Raw genomic sequence first — 12,939 nt, forward strand, 5'->3', positions numbered from 1 at the left:
GTATACTATTTGTACTATTTAGATGGGATGCATATTCGTAAATCCAAGAGGTAATGTTAGCAAGCAAGAGTTGTACTTCTTAAGATTGGTTTTATCAGTAAATTCACTGTATAAATTATAGAGATGGACGTATCTCTTAAAAAAATAATACAAAAATAATAAAAAATGGATATGGACGGCTTTAAATTTTTGAGCTAATTAAGTTAAAAATGAAAGTTAATTTTTTTTTCTACAGTGTGAAATTGCACATTGTCATCACATCAAGACAGCAAAGTACATAAACATCTGCTAACGAGTAGAAAATGTGTCTTAAGTTTATTGCAATTACTTAGCTATCCAGTTGTCTTTAGTGAATGAAGTAATGTTAGCGTGGGAGCTTTTAGCAAACCATCAAAATGAAATTAAATTGAACTACAGTGGGGTATTTTATCTATTATATTGTTGAGCATCTAACATTTAAAGCAGACCAATTATCATTTTAATTTCAGCCACAGATATTACAACTAAATGGCTATGCACCTAAAGAGAAACAGTCATGTTTGGCTATTTTTGCTGCATCATGCCACAGCTGTGAAAGACTGTAACACCATTTATGAGAAAGAAAAAAATCAAGAAGAAATGGAACAATTGTGCCTTGTTTATCAACCAGAGAAAGAACTCAAATCCCAAGAATCATAGTGGTGACATGATCTGCATAGTTTGTCTACTCCCTTCCACTAACCCATGTCCTACAAACTTGCTGGCAACAGTTTTACCGAGCAGGAACACAGAATTAACTAGCCATAGTAGATTTCTACCACATTTCTAGTCCATAGTGCATTTTATTTTTATATGGACGAAATGGAGTGACAGAATTTTATTTACTTTTATTTAAACTCTTTCTAGCATCTTTTGCCTCAGTTACAACAGACCTACCTAAGACAGGCTTTTCTTCTATGCCTGATCGCCAGTGGTCCATGAACAGTTTGATTGAGTTCCATTCAGAATTGGACACTGGTTTAAAAAAGTTCAAACCTCTTCCCGAAATCTTCTTTCAGTACTTTAAAAACATCAGTTCTCATGTTTATATTTTTGGAACTTGACACTGAAGAAGTAAAAAGGTTTCTCATATTTATATAGTAACACAGAGAATTACAGAACCCCATCAAGAATCTTTTGCAGCAGAAATGACTAGATGTGCCTTTTTTAATCTACTCTGTAAGTAATGTTATCTCTAAATGTTATCAGAACAGTCTGAGAAAGATGAAGCAGAAAAGATTTTGGTCATGGGCTATTTATATGAATAAACAAACACAGTAAGTCATGGACAGAGGCTTCACACTTCAGTTGTATTTCATTGCTGCCCTGATGGAACATGTATTTCCAATATAAATAAAAAAAATATGTTGTTTTTGATCACAATACCAGTACAAGTCCAAGCTTGTTTGGGAACAGAACAGCAGCAGGCTTTGGCACAATCTTTCCTCTTTTACATAGTGTTGGACAGTTCTGCAGAACACAGAAAGCTCAGATTTTATGCTCAGATGCATTTTAATATGTGAAACATCAATATGTGGTTTTTGAAGTTGTTGATGTTTTTTCTTCCCTTTGTAGAAAACAATACATGCGCAATTTGAACGGATTGGGGACATGAAGAATGTGCAATACTGCTGCAGCCACATTCCCACAGATAATAGCAAAGATGGGGTAGATTGAACAATAATGGGACAACTTTTTAGCCCCATCGAGCCTCTTAAATTTGTTCAAATCTATCGCAGGAGGAGCTGAAGCATGAACATGTCCGTGTTGGCCACAGTTAAGCCTATCAGCATGTAGAACTAGAGAATTCTGTGTACTGCCATGTTTTCTATCACTGTATAAAAGATTCTTGGGTTTTCCTTCATGGTTACATGCACTATGACTTTTTCTAAATGATCGCACAAGCCCAATTCAGAGTGCAGCTCAGATCAGTAAGGGCTTATTTTTGACTGGGTTTATCAGGGTAACAATATGTCATGTGTGACTTTCATTCCTATTCATATATTTGGTTATTAATAATATTAATATGTGACACAAACTACATACAAATCTGCAGCTTCTTGGCTTCAAATGGAAATGACCTCTGTTGTGTGTAGTTGGACTGTGTTGTGCCTCATTCAGTCTGGGTTAAAACACTCCTTATAACTTCAGTGTGAATGGGTGGAGCCAAACTGCTGTGAGATTAATGTATTTTGTGATGTCACAAAAACAGTAAATTCAAAACAGGCTATATATATGGTTTAGAGTGGGATGTCAATGTTTACATGCTACATTAAACTCTTATTTATAAAAAACAAAATGGTGAATATATATATATATATATAGCTTTTGTCAGAACAACACCTTGTATCTCCAAAATGGTAACTTTACAGGAGAAGGAAAAAACCTAGTTTATGTTTAATGTAAGTCAATGGAACCAGACTTTTTGCCAAGTCATTTTGGTCCATTTCTTTTGGTTCATTCATCATGAAATTTACACACAATGTAAAGAGCAACAAGCATTTTCAAATTATGGCAAAAACTGAAAAACAAAAAATGGAGATACAAGATTTTCTTCTGACAGAAGCGATATATATTTTTGTGATATAGGCCCTTTAAAGGTTATACAGCACTTGTATGAAAATGCGTGGCACATACTCATAAGGAAAAAAGAGCAAATTAATATGGCAAGGAGATCACTCATGACTAGATCTGACTTTTAAAACTAAGCAGGAACTCTCTCTGCTGTCCCAGGTACAACCGGACACTGTGTCTCCATGTGTATCGAACTCATATAACAACGAGCATAAGTTCCCCACGAGCAGTGTGTGCATTCCACACGGGGATGAGGAGATGGGTGGTTGTGTCAAGCATATGCCTGTGTTTATTTCCATCGGGCATTTAGCAGAACACCTCTCTCCATGGAAATCTATCATGGGCTACAGAAACGAGTCCTCCAAGAGGTCCTTCTCACAGTTTATATCAACTTCCTAGCTGACAGCGCATGGCCATTAACAATTAATTACACAAGACAGGCACTAACAGGCTGGATATACACAAGCCCACTGGGAAAGAGACAACCCAGATGTCAGGATGGGCCGCCACGTATAATCCAGCACACGCTACACACACACATGCACACACAAACACACACAAATACACACACGCATGCATACACACACATATACACACATTCCCAGAGCAGCGTCGCCAGGCTGCTAGCAAAATGCCACACAGGATTTAATATTTGGCCCAAAAGCAACCAAGCAGCTAGTGCTTTAAGAAGTTAGATTGAGTGAGAGTGAGAGAGGGTATACTGCAGAGGAGAGAGAGAGAGAGAGGGGGTAATAACGTGGAGCAAGGAGTCAGATAGAGAGAAAGGGAAAGATAGAAAGAGAAAGAGAGGGAGGGAGAGAGAGATGGAGAAAGTGAAGGAGAGAAAGATAATGAGAGTTAGGGAAATTAGGGAGAGAGAGATAATGAGAGAGAGGGAAAGAAGGGAAAGAGATAGAGGCAGGGGGATATGGAGAGAGAGAGAGAGAGAGAGAGAGAGAGAGAGAGAGAGAGAGAAAGATAAAAGAAATGGAAAGAAGGGAAAGATAGAGATAGAAAGCGCTAGGAAGAGAAAGATAACAAGAAGGGCAGAAAGAAGAGTAAAAATAAAAGACAGGGAGGAAAGAGGAAGAGAAAAAAGAGAAAGGGATGGAGTGATGGAGAAAATGACTGAAGGAGGGAGAGATAGAGACATGAGTGAGAAATAGAAGGGAAGAGATAGATTGAAAAGAAGGAGAGAAGAGGGAGAAAGAGGGCAAGATAATGAGAGAGAAGGAAAGAAGGAAGAGCAAGAGAAAGTAGTAGTGAGAGAGATAACAAAAGGGAAAGAAAGAAGAGTGAGAGCGAGAGAAAGAGAGATGGAGAGGAAAACAGGAAGAGAAAAATAAAAAGAGAAAGAGAGGAAGCGTTGATGGATGGATAGAGAGAGAGAGTGAGAGACAGTGTGAGAGAGCAAGATAGTCAGAGAGGGAGAGAAAGAAGGAAGGATAATGAGAGGGAAAGAGGAAAAAGAGGAAGAGAGAAAGCAAGAAAGACAGAGGGAGAGAGAGAGAGAGAGAGAGAGAGAGAGATCAGGCAGCGTAACATCCTTCAAAAGCTGACATTAAGTATTCAGATGCTACAAAAAAGCAAAGTGTTGGCAATTAAAATAATCAATCTTCTTGGCGACGGTGTAGCTAACATCTGTTCAATAAGTCCCCAGCTATCCACCCGGCGGGAACGGAGGGGGTAAAAGGGAGAAGAGGAGGTCCACTTTTAGCTGTCCTTCAGTGATGACACCCCCTCCACCTCTAACACACACATACACACACACGTACACACTCTGCGTTGGCCAGTCCACGCGGGCCTGGTGTCAGATGGTTCTGCTGTGTTGTTTCCTTTGTTATAAATAACAACAGGCCACCTGGACTTCCTCTGTGTGCCGGTTTACCGACACTACGGTGGGGTGGGGGGTGTGGAGGGGGGGCTTTAATGATCCCGCAGGCTATGGGCCTTTGCTGGCACCCCCCCTCTCCCCTCATCCTGGGCTAATGGGACGGATGGGATTCGGGGTAGGAGTGACGGATGACAGAGACGGATGGCCCGGGACAAAGCATGTGCTGACAACCAGTGAATACGGGGCAACGTTGCAGAAAGGTCAACGCCGGGGAGAGAGAGAAAAAGGGAAAAAAGTAAGCCTCGCGTGACTTTCAAAGTTTCTCCATCGGCGCTTGTTTTGCGAGGGCGTGTGGGTGTTTTTTGTGTGTGATCATGTGGGTGCATGAAAGACAAGATAAAAACAACGTGGTCTGTTGACCACTTTAGTTTACCCTCATACCACATTAGCTCCCTTAACCCTAGACATATTATTCTGTTATTAATATTGTTTTCAGTAAATGCTAAATAAAGCATTTGGTAACTCCTATGAAACTAATATGATGTGTATGGTTATTAAAGTGAACTGTGGATCCTTGTACAGGCACCTTAGAGTTTAAGAGGCTAATAAGTGGGCCATATTGGCATCATACTGCCACATGCCAATAATTTTCAATCTATATAAAGCTAATTTTTGAGTATATAGGCCAGGGATTCCCAGTTGTAGCCTTACAAGGCCATATCATAGGGCTTCCCTGCAATGTCAAATTCGATTCAACTCATGAGCTAATTATCACGGCCACGTGGACAGGGATCAGGTGTGTTAAAATGCTGAACTATAAGACTAAAGTTGGAACCCTGCGGACTTGTACTTCATCTTAGCCAAAGAATACACCTCCAGCACACGCCTGGCCTCAAACCAAATCCCACGTACAGTCACGATGATGTGCTTTTGACACAATGCCAGAGCCCTATTTTCTCGGGTGCATGTATGGGCATGTTCTGATAGTTCCAGGTTAAAGCCAGCACTCCGACAGAGAGGGGGAAGTGGTCCCAACGCAGCCGATCTGGCAGCAGAGCAGCCGCTATCGGACTCCGAGCACAAAGCAAGCGTTCAATTATGATGTGTCTGCATCTCCTGGAGCATCCAAGCTTGTGCGTCCAGCCAGCGTCCCACAGGATCAAATCTGGCACATTCACCCACAGCAAAGAGGCTGCAGTCAGGGCTGATTTAGAAGGTGTGCTTGTTTGTGTGCACATGTTGGTTGCCATGTGTGCATGTATGCCTGTTTTTGTACAATTTCAGGACAAAAATTTCTTGACTTTGTAGGAAAACCAGAAAAAACAGAACAAAACTATTTCTTTTTGGTCACTGAGTTTTAGGTTAGGCTTAGGGTTAGGCTTAGAAAAATCGACCTACGTAAGGAGGTAGATTGTCTTTTGGTTTCTGAGGTTAACCCTAAATCCTAAGGGCTCACATTTCAGTTTTTCAGGTTTGGAACTCAGGCCTGGCATCAAAGGTGGCCGGAGAAGACCCCAAGCACCCCTACAAGCCAACACACACAACACACACATGCACACACACACTCAGGCCTGTTGTAAAGGTGTGAGTAGACAGAAAATGATTTTAAAAATTACACATAGTGACTTATTTTAAGATATTAAGAAAGCATGCTGGATTTTTTAAGAGAATGTGCTTTAGCCTAGTATGTCTTTGGGAAATTCTGCCAATTTTTTTTTTTCAATTTATGCACAGTTCAGAATAATTCAGTCATTTAAAGTGGTTGATGTAAGATGCTTCATTGCAAAAAAAAAAAAACCTAACTAAATGAGAATTTTACATAGTGGTGATAGGAACCAGCCATACAAAGCATTTAAAGCCTCTAAAAGCTAATTCGATGAACGTTATTACATGAATCGGGCACAAATATGCTGCCTGACGCCTGAGACATTGTTTTACAAGAGCATTACGAAACAGTTTTGGCCTTAAATGTATATTTTTGAAGCATGCGTGCCAGAGGGGCATGTGCGGAGCGTTGTACAATTACTCCCATTGTATATGAATGTATAGAGTAGATAGCCCATCCAAGAAAGTTGTTCTCTCACTGAGACTGTCATGACTACATAACTTACATATTAGTTTCATACTAAATACTGAATAACAGGCCTGGTTTGTAGATGTTAGAGATTAGTGTAGCTTAGTAGCATCATTTAGCTACAGTATTAAGACTAAGAAGTCAGTGGAAATGCCCTACAAAGGTAGTTTTATAAGACTGTATGCGTGTTTGTGTTTTGTCAGTGTATGATGCACTTGCGAGTGAAGTTGAGCATGTTGCGCTTGCATTTGTGTGTACCTTTGTGTGTTTGTGGGCAGCTCTCTGTATGTGTGTGTGTGTGTATGCCTCTCAGGCTGTGCATGGATGTGTGTGTACATGAGAGTGCGTGCGCGCATGTGCACCACTACATGCTCACATCACACCAGGGACACTTGTACATCGCCACGCTCTATTCCACTGTCAGTGACCCCCATGCATGGCCCCCCGTGGCCCCCCTTTTCAGCACGCTGTTTCTAATCCAAAACAAATGATCTCAGGAAAAGAACAGGGCGAAGGTGGGAGGGATGGAGGGAGGGAGGGAGGAGGGGAGGGGAGTCGGGGGGGTGACAAAAAAAGGAAGAAAAAAAATCCAGAGCATTATCACCTTGGCCAAGTATCAGGAGCTTAAAAAAAAGAGAGGGAGAGGAAGAAAAGAAGGTCTATGGGCAAATTCATCTTCCCCCCTGCTACAATCAATCTCTGGCCAAAAGAAATACACAATAACTAGGCAGGAAGAGGCCAAGATTTATGGGCTTGAGACATCTCCACTGACCAGCAACCACCTCACCCCATTCCGCTCCTCTCTCCTCTCTCCTCTTTCCCTCTCTCCCTCTCTCCTTCTCTCTGCAACCCCCTCTACACCCCCCCACCAACACTTACAATGATGTACTGCCCTCGCCGACTGTTTTACAAGTACATTAGCTTTATTTAATGAGATCAGCAAGTCATTTAACAGATGCATATGGAGCACAAGGCAAGAGACGCCTACTTACTCAACTGCTCTTTTATGTTGTAAAGTACACTTTGGATCAGATGTACTGATGTATGGAAATGTGAACATGGCCCTCACTTAGGCTTTGGGGGGAAAAAAGAGAGGGTTTTTGTATATGAATATGTTGGAGTAATGAGATTTATGGTATGTTTGCCCTGATGTATGTTCGCCTGCGCCTCCAACAAGAGGTACATGCAAGTTACAACAAAATGCCTTCAAAGCACAATGCATTACATTGGATTCGGAACCTAAATGCAGGAGGCCCGCTGAATATAAAGTGCCATCGCGTTACAGCTGTATTATGAAGCTGTTTTAGGCCATTAGGCCACAAAGAAACTGAACAGATTTACACTGTAGAATTCTTTCCACTGTAAGCTCTCTCTCATGCCGGCGCTACTCATTCCAATCACTTTCCCAAATCATTAGTTGATAAACGTGCTTATGGCCAGTGTTGAGGCACTTTCCTTTATAAATATAATCGATCCGCGCCTTTCCGAGACCGCCATCAAAACAGCAAATTAGAACCAACTTCCCCTTCATTGCATATCCACACAAGTTCCCATTAAAATAGCAATTGATTGTGCAAGATGAAATTATAACTTTAATTAAACCCTCTCAATACGGAGGCATGTTGATAATTACCACATCTGAACAAATGAAAATGGCAGAAGTAATACGGATATCCTTATATCATGCTAATTAAGAATTCTCATGCTATTGATATATGTCTTTGTTTGTAGAGTCTACACAGCGGTAGCAAATGAGTCCTAATATAGAGTATACTGAAAAATAAAAAAGGACAAAATATTGTAGATTACCTATTTATATTTTCTGCTGTTTGAAAGCCATAATAATTTGTATGATATTTATTGTACATTTATTGTACCTTTTAGTGTCCCAATCTAACGATCTAGCACAAGCTAACATGCTAGTCAAGAAACAGTCATAAGAAATAATAAAAGAAAAGACACATCAATATGTTGTATTGATAAAAAGTAACTCATTAGGCCGTAATTTACTCATTAGGACTGGTTAAGCAGGCCAAGAACTGTCATTATGAAGGGTCAGCTGAGGACAATTCTAGAATGAACAAATTCTCTTGACACTTCAAACTTTGTCCTAATACTCAACAACTAAGGGCTCTTCTAGGCAGCTGAAGATGAACCTAATTGATAGCTCCGATGCAGGGGAAACCTGTAAACAGGTATCAAAGCTCTTCCAACTTACAATTTCTACTGTCCAAAATGCCATTAAGAAATGACAGTAAAGGGGAACTGTGGAATTTAAGGCAATATGTGGAAGATCAAGAAAAGTCTCAGATAGAACGGCTTGTATGCTGGCCAGAAATGCAAAGTAAAACCCCCATATGACAGTAAAGGACCACCAAAGGTGCACCAATCTATTGTGCAGCATTGCTTGCAGAAACATGAGTCATCAAAAGGAAAACTTACCAGCGACCTCATCACAAACATCAACATCTGAAGTATGCAAAAACAGCTTCTATAGAAGCCAGAGGCCTTTTGGAAACAGGTGATGTAGGATGATTAAGTAAAAATGGTATATTTGGAGAAAAAAAAGGAACAACATTTGATGAAAAGAAAACATTTTGGTGACCGTTAAGCTTTGGGGTAGATCTATTGATCTTTGGGATTCTATGGCAGCCATTGGCACAGGACACAATGCACAAGTGGATGGAAGAATGGATTCCACTAAGTATCAGCAAATGTGACACAGTCATTCAAGAAACTGAAAGTGCTGTTCAAAGAGAATTGTGTTTTGTACAACAGAACAATGATCCAAAACAAAATACATTATGAGCACCTTTTTTTGCAATGGCCCTCACAGTCCCCTGACTTGAACATCACTGAAAATCTGAGTTGTGCTTTCTCCAAGGAAGAATGGCTGAGAATTTTCTTAGCTGACTACAATAAGTGCAAACTGTGAAATCTGCCAACGGGGGTTCTAAGTTAATCGAATATAAAGTAGCTATTCATTAACATTTGCCGAGCAAATATTTTCATTATTTTTTGTTTATATACTTTGCAAAGATTGTTTTTACTACTTTTCACTTCAAAAAACAACAAAAAAGTGGGGGTGACAAGATTTTTCTATACAACTGTATATTATGATTCATAACCTTTACTGGAGAAATAGAAATGTGTTTTCAACAGAATGTGTTAATACGTCAGCTTGCAAACTTCTTTATATCCAAAATGGCTACAAATGGATTTACAGCATTTGGGAATGAAACTCTTCAAATATACTACATACATTAAAAATGTACTACATCTCCATACTGTATGAATTGTGAAATCAAACTGCTCTTGAGTAACGAAAACAACAGAAGCAAATCATGCTTTGTGTGTGCACACGTGTACATTTCCAGAGGCCCTAGAGATCAGGGGAGCAGCTCCTGCACACGGAGGTAAAAATTCATTTCTTGAGAGCTATATATCAAGGCGTATTTGTTTAATGAGTGCTCCTGTGGAAAGATGTATAGAACATGTCAGGCGTCCACTTGCAGTGCGTTCTGGGAAACAGATACCATCACAGAATGTGACCGCTCACTCTGTCTCCACGCGCAGGCCGCTTTATCTCCGGCTTCCCGAGCCCATTATAAATGAGAGGCTATGGGAGAACAGGGAGCGAAAATAATGGACGGGAAAAAAGCTGCACCAACGCTTCCCAAACCCCGCTTAAAAAAAAAAAAAGAGAGAGGAAAAAAAGAGAAAGAAACAGAATCTTCATCGCCACCATGGCCAGATAAACAGGAAACCAGTGCAGGAAGACCATGCCATATCAATGGGCTAAAAGTAGCTGTCAGAGTTTAAACTTTCAGCTTAATGTGCTGTATTTGTGCCCATTCTTTATCTGTTGCATATCTTGGTCTCTTGGTCTCAGTGGGCCAGCTATTTGGCATGCTTAACTAACCTGTTTTCTCCCCTGGCAGGTCCCTTGCTCCCCTTAAGTTATGGAAATGATATGCGAGAGGCGGACACGGGGGTAATTAATTGTAACTTGGAGGATAATGTTGGCCTGTCAGAGATGTCTGCACGTTGTGTAACACTTTTTAAGAGTAATGTGCTTAAACTGGAAGGATCTGCTAGCGGCCCGTCTTAATTGCCGCGTGGCCGGAATGCTAAAACAGCGCCTCTTCTTCTCTCTCTCTCTCTTTTCTTCCTTTTCTCCTCCCCCTCCTGCCCCCTCTTCTGTCATGCTGTTTACTGTGTTTGTAAACATCTCATATACAGAAATTATATCAGTGGGATGAATCTTAATTGGGGTAACTGCATGTACAAATCAGATTGTGGTGTCCCATATCAAACAATTTCCATCCCTCCTCACTGTGTATGATACTGCACTTAAGATTAACAGCCTCATGTAGACTATGTACTTGGAATATGACATTTTTTTTTTGGACATTGTTTTTCTGTCTGCCATTATTTTGATTTTAGAAGACCATCTTGTGTAGATCACCAAGACTGGCAACCCACACAGGTTACAGTACATATATATATATATTGTATGTGTTTAATTTCATTCTGTTCTGTTGATTCAGCACCTAGACTGCTTTGCTTTTGCCTCACACCTCTCATTAAACTTTACACTTTTATTTTAGACCAAAAAAGTACACAAAGAACAGCATCAAACAAACTTTAGTTCCTATGTTTATAGATGCTATACATGCTAATTGGGTCCTCTGAAGCTGTATATGAAAGACTTTTCTGATCTGATACTTATTTCATTTTCTGCTAGGACACTGGTACTTCTATGTGAATCACTGACCTGTTCACATTTGGTCAGTTCAGGATTCAAGGGTTTATTGTTATATACACAGAGAAACAGACAGTTGAACTGTACAATAAAATCCGTGCTCTGCATTACCTCCCAGATGACAAGTTACTAAACAGACACGATATAAATACTAAGTACTAAGTAAAAGAAAGCACAAAATCTATATAAACCAAGAAAATATATGACATATATATTATATATTATACAATATGTGTGTGTTTGTAGCTGTGACAAATTCTAGTAGGCATAAGAACAGAATGTATATACAATATGCAGTATGAGTGCAAATGAGAATACTGTGCAGTTATGTGCCAAATAGTTTAAAGTGTCCTGACATGTAGTGTAGATGTGCAGTATAAAAGTCCTATCATATAGAAAGTGATACATAGAAAATGAAAAGTTTTCAAAATTTCTATGTAGTTTAATCACTAACGATGCAAATGTTCTAGAGAAATTTACTAAGTGTTCACAGCAGGGGTGATAGGAACCAGACGTCCAAAGTCTTTAATGCTTATAAAGCTACTTCAAGAAAGTTAGTACATGAAAATTGCTGCAAATACATTGCCTGATGTTTTATGATATGTTTAAAATAATATTTCAGCCTAAAATGTATTTTTAAAACACATTCATGCTGGAGGGGTACATGAAGAGTGTTGTAGGTCAAAATAGTCCCCAAAGAAAACATATCTTTTCAAATGTACCACTATTATTAATACTACACATAAGTCAGGTCCAGCTAGTCAGATTGAAATCTGATTACTGTATTGTACAAAATGTGCACATAAGCTTATAACCTAACAGCCAGTTGACTTTGTTACTCTTTCCTACATGTTTTAATTAGCAAAAAAAGAAAAAAAAATTGGTTGCTCTCTCAAAAGCCACTGGGTTTGGGGGTAACTTTGTCTGTCAGTGTTTACAAACAGAAGGTTGTCCCAGTCAATGTGGTCATTGACCACCTGCGATATAACATAATGCACTGAGAAGGTGGTCAAACATGGCTTGGAGAGACATTTGTGATTGCACTGATACAGCATCTGACTAACATGAATCTCCTGAAATGGTGAGATTAAAGCTGCTTTTAAAAGTGTTTTGCGTACATTCACACCTGCATTTTCTATGTGGATAATCCCTGTCCAAGAATGATCCTAATTCTCAGAATGCATGAAATGAGCAGGTGTAAACAGGGTCATTATTTCACATAAGGAGCAATACTTTAACTCGAGTAAAGGTTTAGGCTACTCTACTGCCTGCACAGTGTATATATATATATATATATATATATATATATATATATATATATATATAAATACATATATATTAATGCTGGGACCTCTCTGCAAGGCTAAACTAGCTCTTAATAAGCTCAGGTGAGAGCAGGGAGAAAAGGAATAAATGTCACGGCTGGTGATGGAAACTCTGCCCTATGGGAGGCCTGATCAAGTCCCCCCCTCCACGACACCTCCTGCCAAAAGCGTGTTCGCACCAGCGACACCTCATCCCCCCAAACCGGGGTGTGAAAATCCATCTGGATATGTAAATAAAGGAGGTGTGTGTGTGTGGACATGACAGCAGTGCCGCACCTGCTCTGCGCTCTACATGGGAGCTAAAAGCTTATTCAGGTCCCCCGGTCCTGTTCGGCCAGCTGTGGGGGCT

The sequence above is a fragment of the Colossoma macropomum genome, unplaced genomic scaffold (assembly GCF_904425465.1).
Source record: "Colossoma macropomum unplaced genomic scaffold, Colossoma_macropomum, whole genome shotgun sequence".
In the NCBI taxonomy this organism is placed as follows: domain Eukaryota; kingdom Metazoa; phylum Chordata; class Actinopteri; order Characiformes; family Serrasalmidae; genus Colossoma; species Colossoma macropomum.